This window comes from Erythranthe guttata, chromosome 10, assembly GCF_056151865.1.
Source record: "Erythranthe guttata isolate IM_541 chromosome 10, IM_541, whole genome shotgun sequence".
NCBI lineage: Eukaryota > Viridiplantae > Streptophyta > Magnoliopsida > Lamiales > Phrymaceae > Erythranthe > Erythranthe guttata.
The window spans coordinates 6,772,725-6,783,010 of record NC_142542.1 but is presented as its reverse complement, the minus strand read 5'-3'; the positions used below and the strand labels follow the sequence as shown (position 1 = coordinate 6,783,010).

Sequence of the window (10,286 nt, the reverse complement as noted above, 5' to 3'; positions counted from 1 at the left end):
TTCACAACTCGCTCTTATTATGTAGATATCAGTTGGTTTCCCTCCCATACCGAACACGAGCGCATGTCCATACGTTTCTTTTTATCTTATAAGCAAAGTTAATCAAACCTAGTATTTGCTTCCGATCCACGGTTGCATAATATAACATTATATGCATAGTGACAGACACACACTAGGGGTCCATTTAGTTGGCAAGATAAAATTAGTCAAGATAAGATTAAATAGTCTAATGAAACTCAATGATTTTATGGGAGTTTGCGGCGTCCAACAAAAAAAACACATTAGAAGGAAAGATAAGCCATGATTACATAATTTTGTCTGGTCGACCCGTCAATTTATTGGGGATACCAAACATCAAACAAAGTCCAACTATTTAATTAATCTTGACAACCAAACGGGGCCTAGGAGTATTGGAAAGTCAGTTAAGGAAAAAAACAAAACCAAGTATGAATCATTGGAAAACTTAAGCTAGAATTTGAAATAGCATATCTATTCTTGATATAATATTCCATATATACCAACAAGTAATAAGAAGTTATATATGAGCAACCTGTAGCAATAAAACCGGACAATTCTTCCAAAAGAAAAGGAGAGAGACAAGAAAAAAAGTAAAAGTTAGAAAAAGAAAAAGAAAAAGAAAAAGAAAAAGATAAGAAAGCGAAAAATGGTACGAAACGTTAAATTTGAGGTTGCACGATCGCAATCGGCCATTTTGGTGGGCCCATGAGTTTTTCTTTTTCATTGGTCCCCCCCCCCACACACACCCACCCACCCTTTTTCTCTCTCAAAAGCTTGTACACCACAATTCCCCCCCAGCCCTCCATAAAAATCACTCACAGTCGGAAATAGGCATAGGCCCCTTTTTTCTTTTCTTTTTTTTTTTCCGACGAAGAAGTGCCCACCGCTTCAGGCGGCCGGCCTTTGCCTCCTGCGCGATTGAGAATAATTCATACCGCCGGAAAAAAGCTCCGGCCATTGTTCTCGCCTTCTCCGTCATAATTTTAATAGTCTGTCCAATTGGCTCTCAACCTCTTTCAACTCTCACGTAAGCTCTCATTTTTTTCTGAATTATTTATTCCCACAATTGTAAATGCTTTGTGTATACAGGGGCCGATTTGTTCTTTTCCAGCAATGTTTATATTTACACTTGTTTGATTTTGGGTAATTGTAATATGTCAGCTCTGTGCAACTTGTACATGGTTTTGATTGAAACAAGATTTTACCAAATATTGAAGGTAGTAGTAATTATCATTTGAGATCTGCGACTTCTTTTTCGGAAAAAATAAAAATAATTTCTTGAAAATGAATTTTGAGATTTCCTCAAGAGAATGTGTAGTGTTTTATATTATCATTGAATTTTTCTTTCTTGCAAACTTTTTATAATCTAATTTGTTCCGGGGAATATTTCCTTCATTTTATACGGAAATAACTTCCATGATTACAATTGCTACTGTATATTTCAATCCTTTGAATTATTTTTTTCCTATCTACAAACTTAAATCATTTGCATGAATTCTTCCATTGGCTTTGGTGCCCTTGTCAGGCAAATACGAGAATAGGCGGAGGTGTTACAAGTGCTACTGGAACATCATCTATTATGCTAGAAATTGTAAGCTTTAATAAATTCATGTCAACATTATATTTAGAAACGCGATTACATGCATCAAATATTTTCTGTTATCTATTTGCCAAAATATATTACGCCGGAAAAGAGTTCGCATACATATTTGCATTGTGTAAGATTTGAAGAAAAGAACATGTATGCATATATTAAAAAAAAGGCCCTCGTATATGTGACTCTGATATCGATATTCATTCAGTACAAGTAAAATAATATATAATTTTATATTATTCACTTGCTATTGCACAAACAGAATGCACATAATTTTTCACCTTCGCGTATTGTTTGTAATTTTCACTTCAAAGTTTATGCCAGCAATGAACTAATTAAGATAAACATAACCCTTACAACGGGCTTTGCTGAAAATGAATTAACTCATTATTTGGATCAATCATAACCCAACCATGGACAGCAGTTTAAAAACTTGCAGGCTGCCTCTTTTCAGCAAATGCAGCCCAGCCTACATGGTCCTCAAAATTATGCGTACATACGCGGTGCCCTTCCCCTAGTATATATATATATAAATATATATATATATATATATATATATATATATATATATATATATATATATATATATAGATATATACCTTACAAACTTCTCTCCCTCATCGGTTCACATCTTTTCCCTACAATATGTAACCCCACTAAACCGCAAGTCATATATAGAAATTAAGCTCACGAAGGTTTTGACCTGTGTTTTCTTCATCAATATATCTTTTTTCTAGCTGTTATTTACATATGCTTTTACGAATATTAGTCATGTTCATAATATATATATATATATATATATATATATATATATATATATATATATATATATATATATTTGTCTTGATTTTCTTTCTTCTAGTTTCATTAAAACTTTGAATGTGTCTTTGTAGAACTCTTAGGCTTGGCGATCGATATCACTCCAAAATAGGATTTTAGCTGGCCGATCGCGGGGACTATACGCACGCAGATACATTCGTCTCAGATCAGGAATTAATTACACTACACATTGACAGGTAAAAATGCCTCATCTAATTATTTTTGGAAATTTCATTTCATTTCTTTTTATGCACAGTACCTTTAATATTACAAGTTATCCTTAGAAATTTTAGTATTCTTAACAAGGCGTAAGAAAAATGAAACAAAATATAAATAAACTGTTCGTTGACAGTTTCACCAACCGTTCTTTTACAATTTCACCAATTTCTTATAAAAGTTCTTAATTTTTTTGTTGTGTCTGAAGTATTTTAATCTATTCTCATGCATTTATATGTGATGAAGAAATATGGTGGTGGAGATATTTGTCTTTGGCTTATGCAATTATGTGGTTATTAATGGTTAATTTATTGAATTGAACTCTTCTAATGCTTTAGAGAGTTCGTCATGTTGTCATAGAAGACTGTATTTTGTGTTATTTTCTTTTGGTTACTTAATTAATGTTCTTAAATTCTTTTTATTGTCTTCATATAGGAGAATAAGATCCCGTGAGAACATCTTAAGGCCTCGTATTTCTGAAAACGTAATTCACGATTTTTACAAGTAAGTTGCTATTTCACATTATGATATTTGGTTTCTATGTAATGTATCAAGTATATTGTGTTGTTTTGTGTAGACATGCAAACATTAACTTAAAATTCTTTGGTTGTGTGTTTATGCGATATTTGTTTTTGGCTTATGCAATTATGCGATTAATGATCAAATCATTGAATTAATTAAGTAGTCATTCATTCCACTAATTTTCATAATCAAAATTCATTGGCAATTAGTACTATACTATTTATGTGGATATCATCATTCCATATCAATTTAATTTTCAATCACAATCTAATAGCAAAAAACGATTTCGAAGCATTGTAAGCATTAAGGATGTTCGCTCTCTTACTTCCCTCAAATCGTCAATATGTTCGAAAGTGCCTAAACCCATGCAGTAAGAAACCAAATCCTCAACAGGAATACTGTAATCTTCGGGATATAACGAGCATAAAAGAAATATATCTCAACAGAAATTTCATTTGTAACTTCCCGGTGGTTACCCCCTATTTTAATGAGAAAAACTCCATCCCAAAGCGATCCCACAATTTTTTTCTCTACAACTATCTGTTTTGTATTGTTATTTTCTACGTATTTCTATTCTTGTTATTTACGTTCGTTTTCTGCAACTAGATTGTGATAGTGAAAATTATGTCTCAGTGCATGATATTGTCCGTGAAGTTGCCATATACATTGCATCAAAGGAAGGGCGCATCGATTGCAATATTGGCACGGCCAATTGGTTGTGGGAAAATTCAAGTAGTAACTGTACTTGGATTTCCTCGTTGTTAGCGAAGAGAGTTCAATCTCCTAGAGGGTTGGAATTTCCAAAACTTCGTCTCGTTTTGTCAATAGAAGTAGGAAAGAAAAAAATCGAGATGGATGAGAGTTTCTTTGAAGGGATGAGCAGGTTAAATGTGGTGTCAATTAGTTGCTTTTCATTGAGCTCACTACCACAAAGCACACAGATGCTGAAATATCTCCGGACATTGGTTATTTCTAATTGCAAGTCTTTGATGACCATCTATTGTTGGGGAATTATCACATCTCGAAATTCTCGGTTGCCAATTGTGTCCCTCTATTGAGGAGTGGGGACTAAGATGCCTGAAACAGCTAGAATTTACATCATGTAGTAAGCTGAAGAGAATAAAATCGGGGGTGATCTCAGGGCTCGTCGAATTGGAGGAGTTGAACATCGTGAAAAGCTTTGACGAATGGGCGGTGGAGGATGATAATGGAACAGAAAGAAACAACGCCTCATTGGATGAACTTTAATTCTTGTCCAATCTAACCACCCTTCAAATCGACGTTATAAGTTGTAATTTAGCTGGGCAAGATTTTAATCTTTCAAGAAATATTGTAAGTTACGATATCAGAATCGGAAGAATTAGACGTGATGCTGAATCGGATGAGCTTGGGAGGAAAATGCATTTGGACTTATCGAGTGATGCTCCTTTAGGAAATTAGGTTCATTTGTTTCTACGGAATATGGAAAACCTAACTATAGAAGGGGAATTTGCCAACAATTTGGCTTTATCGGAACTCGAGAAAGTGAAGTTGTGCTCAAGGATGAAAACATTGGTCCACATAGCACGACCTACTGATTGGAGTTCTGGTGTTCTCCCTACTGTCGAGGTTCTAATTCCTTCCCGTTCAATTTAAATACAAAATTGTTTTTTTTTTCTTTCTTTTTATTGTAGTTTCCTTTTCTCCGAATTCAAATAATATGTGGTTGTTACATATAGAAATATGAGTGTCTTTTTAGTATTAACATGCAACTAGTACTTGCAGGTTTCATTTGGCAGCGTAAGGGAAGTAATGATTTCGGGAAACAATGATAATAGAAAAATATGAAGAATTAGACGTGATGCTGAATCGGATGAGCTTGGGAGGAAAATGCATTTGGACTTATCGAGTGATGTTCCTTTAGGAAATTGGGTTCATTCGTTTCTACGGAATGCGGAAAACCTAACTATAGAAGGGGAATTCGCCAACAATTTGGCTTTATCGGAACTCGAGAAAGTGAAGTTGTGCTCAAGGATGAAAACATTGGTCCAAATAGCACGACCTGCTGCTTGGAGTTCTGGTGTTCTCCCTACTGTCGAGGTTCTAATTCCTTCCCGTTCAATTTAAATACAAAATTGTTTTTTTTTTTCTTTCTTTTTATTGTAGTTTCCTTTTCTCCGAATAATATGTGGTTGTTACTTATAGAAATATGACTATCTTTTTAGTATTAACATGCAACTAGTACTTGCAGGTTTCATTTGGCAGCGTAAGGGAAGTAATGATTTCGGGAAACAATGATAATAGAAAAATATGGGGTCACCAGATTTCACTCGATAAGTCCAAATGTATTTTCCTCCCAAGCTCATCCGATTCAGCATCACGTCTAATTCTTCCGATTTTGATATCGTAACTTACAGTATTTCCTGGAAGATTAAAATCTTGCCAAGCTAAATTACAACTTATAACGTCGATTTGAAGGGTGGTTAGATTGGACGAGAATTGAAGCTCATCCAATGAGGCGTTGTTTCTTTCTTTTCCATTATCATCCTCCACCGCCCATTCGTCAAAGCTTTTCACGATGTTCAACTCCTCCAATTCGACAAGCCCTGAGATCACCCCCGATTTTATTCTCTTTAACTTACTACATGATGTAAATTCTAGCTGTTTCAGGCATCTTAGTCCCCACTCCTCAATAGAGGGACACAATTGGCAACCGAGAATTTCGAGATTTGATAATTCCCCAACAATAGATGGTCTTCAAAGACTTGCAATCAGAAAGAACCAATGTCCGGAGATATTTCAGCATATGTATGCTTTGTGGTAGTGAGCTCAATGAAGTATAACTAGTTGACACCACATTTAACCTGCTCATCCCATCAAAGAAACTCTCATCCATCTCGATTTTTTTCTCTCCTACTTCAATTGACAAAACGAGACGAAGTTTTGGAAATTCCTCGTTGTTAGCGAATAGAGTTTCAATCTCCTAGACTTGAATTCATAGAAATACATGGCTGCATCAACATCAAAAGCTTATTTTCTCCTTCAATAGCTGCAAACCTTATCAAGCTACTACACTTGGACATTCAGTATTGCTCGAAGATTATAAACGTGATTGAAGGCAATGACAATGTATTGGAAACTTGTCTATTTCCTAAACTGAGAATGATGACTCTAGAGAATTTGTGTGTTCTGGTTTTGTATTATAAGATAATTTTATCGTGTGTTTTGGTTTTGTATTATTGTGTGTTCCGAATCCGAATTAACTTAGGAGAGTCGGTACGTAGCCTTTACCAATATAATAAAGGTCTAGGGTTCGGGTCCCCCCTACTTCCCCTTGTAATAGACTTGAATTTACTCAAAAAAAAAATAAAAAAATTAATTAACTATTCATTTTCCGACAAATATATATCAAATCTATCATCTTTCTTTTTCATTCGTTCTTCGAGTTTTTCTTCAAAAAATCATAAATAATCAAAATTGCTTATTTGAATATTTGTCTAGCTATCTTCCATCTTTCCACCTCTAAATTTTTCAAACAATTCTGTTTCTTTTCAAATAATCAGTTTCTATGAGTCCTTGTTACACAGTTTCTTACTTTGTTGTCTTACTCTGACATAGCGTGGAGTTAATTAAATTCTTGCAAGTCGTATAACACATGTTACTTGGACGCTGATGAATTAATTAATTCTTGTCTAATTAAATGAATCGACCTCATTTGGGTATTGTTAATTAATTAACATTTTTTTCAAAAAAAAGAATTAATTAACAATTCTTATTGGTAGCAAATATTCTCTTACAAAGTACAGCAACAGGCTTCCTTCCACCAAATAATCCCTATGCAAATCCAAACATTAACTTGCCCCAATTAAAAAAAAAAGAAAAAAAAAACTATAGATAAATTTTCACAAGAGAAATGAACATCTAACTGAAAAACAGAAATAGTTTGTATTTAGTGCTCTGCATTATATCGAATTTGCTGAAAAACTCATTGTGTTATAAATATTAACAAAAAACCCCCTATATGGTGAGTTTTTAGGGGTAGTCTGCTGAAAAATTGCACAATAGGGGAGTTCAAGCTAATCATAATTAGGGTCTATTAGATATAACCCCCTTAAACATTCAAATAATAGGGGTAGACCCAAATTTATATTTGCCATTTTGATAACAGCCCAAACTTTTCCTAATTACATAATTACCCTCAATCAAATCCCACAAAACCCGTTACTTTACCTTTTGAAATAAAATCAAATCCCTTCCTATTTTCCCGTTAAATCACTATCATCCCAAACCCCACTATCGAATAAACTGCAAAACCTCCCAGAACAATTTCCCGGTACGGCCGATTGAAAGGGGAAGACGTCTGCACTGCCGTGAAACGACGATTTTCGTGCACTCCGAGCAAGCTGCCATAGGTACGTCGTCGCCACTCGCTGAATCGCTATCATCTATCGATTTGTTGATATGTTTTGGCTAAATCGACTATTACGTTTGTGTATTTGCAGATCTGTTATAATCGCATACCACATTCGAGCACTAAATCAGTGATATCGCAACAATTGATGGGCAGGACATCCACCAGAAGTGATATCGTCGTTGGTCGCCGCCGTCGCCGTCGCCGTCACTGCTCCAATCTAGGGTTACTCAAATCTAGGGTTTTGATAATTCTTCGTCCCATAGTTGATTAACGAGATGCATAGTCGAATTACATCTATATTAATATACTATCCCATATCATTTAATAGACTATCCCACTGGTATAATTTTACTATGGATCTCGTTAATCGACTATGGGCCGAAGAATCATCAAAACCCTAGATTTGAGAAGTGACGGCGGCGGATTTGTGTTTTAAAATTAATAGACTATCTCATATCTTTTAATAGACTATCCCATGTATCTAATTCGACTATGGGTTTAGTTAATTGACTATTGGAAAAATAATAATATTTATGGAAACTGAATAATATGTTTGTTTGAAATACTAATCAATTAGGGTAATTTTCCTTATTATATGAAAACGATTAGGGTAAATAATAATATATATGAAAAAATAATAATATATATGGAAACTGAATAATATGTTTGTTTGAAATACTAATCAATTAGGGTAATTTTCCTTATATCATGTAATAGACTATCTTATTCATCTAATTCGAATATGGATCTCGTTAATCGACTATGGATCCCGTATTATTCAACCACATAGTATATTAATAATTTCAATATAGTACATTGATCTGCTATGATGGTATATTACGGTTATAGTAGTGATATGAATTGTGTTACAAACAATATACCACTGAAATGACAAGAACATTGAGAACAACACCAACGTAAAGTATTCCAACATAACCAATAAGATAGTACATTAATAATCTCATAATTTCAATCTAGGGTTTTGATAAAATACATAAAACACATCATAACACAATCAAACCAATATGCCGAGTTAAAAAACTCTAGTACATTAATAATCTCATAATAGTATAATAAAATGATAATGGTAGTATCATACGGTATTCATAATAGTATACTACTGTATTACAATGGTTTAAAACTTAACCGAAGTTACCGAGCCATTACATCGTAAACACCTCTTTATAGCAACCAACCCACCAAACCTCAACAAAATCCTTACGAAATTCGCCATCGAAAAAACCTAAAATCATGAAACAAAATAAAAAATGCAGAATACTAAAAAATGATTAAATAGACTGCAAATACATTTGAATGACAATACATTAATATCATCAAAAATAAACTTAAAATGCAAAATCCATACGCTAATTTAGAAAAGACTACGAACTATATTTTAATGTACTACCCAGCACACTTAAATCGGCTGTTATAAACAAATAAACCAACTATCGACCGGGATAAAAAACATGAACTCGACCACAGCGGACAATTATTCCGATTATTGCATAAACCAACTACGAAGCTCATATAAAACAACTCTGGTCCGATCTGCGTGAACCATCCTCTTCTAACTCTGTCAATCCTCTTCCAAACAAACATCATCCGCAAAAAATAACGATGTATATATGACGACGTAATTTTGTTAAAAAACGTTCTACTTCATAGAATCAAGTATCAACACAACTCTTAAAATTTCTAACCACCGTAATCGACAATCCTAGACATTGAGCGAAAAATAAAAACGAATAACGCATTCATACCTGGTTAACAACGTCCAACAACGAATGCTCAAATTCGATCCTATTTCAACGACGGTGCAGAAATCTTCAAAGACGATAAAGAACCGCTGGAACGCTGAAGAGAACCTTCGAAAAATATTGTACACGATTTGATATAACGGCCAATGATCTCACGTAATTTTATTCCGTGATTTTAGGCAACGTATCAGCAAATCTCAAATCATGTAGTAAAGGAAATAAATGCCTTTTAAAAATAAAACAGGGGTATTAAAGGAAAATTATATAATATATTTTGCCAAGTTGGCAAAATTGGGTCTATCTCAAAAAGGGGAAAAAAATTGGATCTACCTCATTAGAAAATATGAACAAGGGGGTTATCCCTAATAAACCCATAATTATAATATGAGGAGCTTTGTCACAGTTAAAGTAAATGCAGGGGTGGTAAATGCATTAAACCAAAAACGGAAGTAGTAATAACATAATCTGTATTCAGAGAAAATCGAAAACAAAGCCACAAAATCTGGATTGAGAAGAAAAAACAAAGATCAAGCAAAAGAACAACAATACCTTAATCTACAAAAACAAAAACAAAAAAAATTACAAAAAAAAAAAGAAAAAAGAAAAAAAAAAAAGAAAAGGGAGAATCCAATATGACGTAAGCGCGTGTGTGTGTGGGTAGGTGAAGGATTGCAAGAGAATGGAAAATAAAGCAAAATTAAAATGCATTTACGCTTTGCGTTGGAGATTTTCACCAAAAGCGACGTCGTTTTTTGTGCGCTTTTGTTTGGTAAAAAATCGAAATGTTTAATAATATAAAAAACATTAAATGCAATAAAAAAATGATAATTTTTTTATTGAGAAGAAATATTGTAGATCTTATTCTAGGGAGATATATGTAAAAAAAACGATTATATATTGATTGGTGTTGATTTGTTAAATGCCATACCTATAGTTTGATTGGTAATTACTATATATATACAAA

The 10,286-nt window shown here is 33.6% G+C and overlaps 2 long non-coding RNA genes and 1 pseudogene across 3 annotated transcripts; 2 read left to right on the top strand and 1 right to left on the bottom strand.

Annotated features, from left to right (window-relative positions):
* The first annotated feature begins 953 nt into the window (after positions 1 to 953).
* On the top strand, positions 954 to 6,635 carry LOC105969305 (disease resistance protein RPS2-like; annotated as a pseudogene). Its single transcript, XR_016034025.1, has 6 exons — positions 954 to 1,045; positions 1,544 to 1,609; positions 2,506 to 2,628; positions 3,083 to 3,151; positions 3,803 to 4,606; positions 6,113 to 6,635. The product of XR_016034025.1 is annotated as a disease resistance protein RPS2-like (transcript).
* Positions 4,953 to 5,461, top strand: LOC148767392 (uncharacterized). The gene is made up of 2 exons (XR_016034109.1): positions 4,953 to 5,248; positions 5,400 to 5,461. It is a non-coding gene; the product is annotated as an uncharacterized LOC148767392 (long non-coding RNA).
* A 1,860-nt stretch (positions 6,636 to 8,495) lies between the features above and the next one.
* LOC148767391 (uncharacterized) lies at positions 8,496 to 9,696 on the bottom strand. The gene is made up of 2 exons (XR_016033882.1): positions 9,326 to 9,696; positions 8,496 to 8,805 (listed from the first exon to the last, which is right to left on the bottom strand). It is a non-coding gene; the product is annotated as an uncharacterized LOC148767391 (long non-coding RNA).
* Positions 9,697 to 10,286: the final 590 nt, after the last annotated feature.